Source organism: Amphimedon queenslandica, unplaced genomic scaffold (genome assembly GCF_000090795.2).
Source record: "Amphimedon queenslandica unplaced genomic scaffold, v1.1 AMPQUscaffold_10070, whole genome shotgun sequence".
NCBI lineage: Eukaryota > Metazoa > Porifera > Demospongiae > Haplosclerida > Niphatidae > Amphimedon > Amphimedon queenslandica.
Window position 1 is genome coordinate 3,581 of NW_003549659.1, and position 1,550 is coordinate 5,130.

Here is a 1,550-nt window from a genome sequence, read left to right on the forward strand (position 1 = left end):
TAATCTCAATGGAATAATCCACCCACGCAACGGAAGTTTCCTATCCCTTTCATTTACTCTAATATCTATGGTATACCATAGATATTATAGACTACGTAACCGGGATTGGAAACTAGGATTCCCTGGTGGACAACGTCCGTGATTGAATTGGGCGTTAAATAGAATAAATTTGACCATGTGGCTTGCTTTTCATGCGAAAATAATGAATTTTTGGTTTTAAAGCAGTACTGTAGTCAAATGCAATGCATGAATTAAAATGCTAACCCCCCAATTCCATGCACACAATATCACCCTATCATCACCCAAAAGGAGAAACCTCTGCTTGTTTTGTAAAAGCTGTAACAGGTACGACAGTGGACTGTTCGCAGAAACAGTATTTCAGATATTACTCCTCTCACATAGCAAATCAGTAAATGAAACTATGACAGTTCCATGCACAATGATTGTGGAAACATTTCCAATGATCTTGTTAGTCTATTTTTACCCGTGTAATGGAGCAACAGGTGCAAAAAGTTTTGAAAATTTGCAAGTAACAGAAATTTGAACAATATCACAGTATATTTGCAAAATAACAATGGTATCATTATTTTTTTCATTATAGTCATGTTACACAAACACTAAAGTATTGAAATATTATTAAAATAACAAAAAATCAACATTGGTTTAAATGCAGTCTTCCTTTGAATGTCGTCGATGAGTAGCCATTTTTTGACCACACCCACCAAAATCCAATCACGGACCCTGTGTCAGCCGGTTTGTACTGGTTTGAATGGATCACGTGACCTAGTTTCCAATCCCGGTTACGTAGTCTATAATATCTATGCGTATACCACCCGGTTCGTACACTTTTCCCGTCACATTAGATAGAAAAAGTTCGGAACCCTCCCATCACACATGACTGTAAAAGTTCCGGTTATTAACTAGTTATGTATTAAATTTAACCCCTTCTTTATAAGAATGGCTGCTGGAAAGAAGACCTTTAGTACTGTATGCCATTGTGCATCGGAGCAAGCCACATAAAGGTTGCAATAAAGATGATGGTATGTTTAAAACTTCAGTCTTCACCTCTGATGATTTCCTGCACGTAGCACTTGGTTTTTAAAAGAGGTAGCCCTACTTGTGTATTGTGTAAATATCCTGAACTACATGTATGCTATGCATCAGCAAAATATGTGCCACATCATGCTTTGTCATCATTCAGATGATATTTCAATTGTAATGCATGATAAATGTATGTGTATAATTGCTAATGTGGCGGTTATGAGCTAGCTGTAGCCTGCTGATGTTCATCTCATGATCCATGTAGTCAATATATTTGAATGGAACTAGCCCTTAATATTTTGCATTTTCTAGTATAATTGAATGGTAATGAATGATGATGCAATACTCAATTTTACGTTTTTGTTCAATCCTTGTATAGTATCGCTGACATAATACACCTAATCCATGCATGCTACATAATGCATGTAAAATTTTGTGTACTTTGAACATTGAAGATACTATTGGTACCACACTACTTGTCCTCATTTTAGAACTACTTTGAGACCACC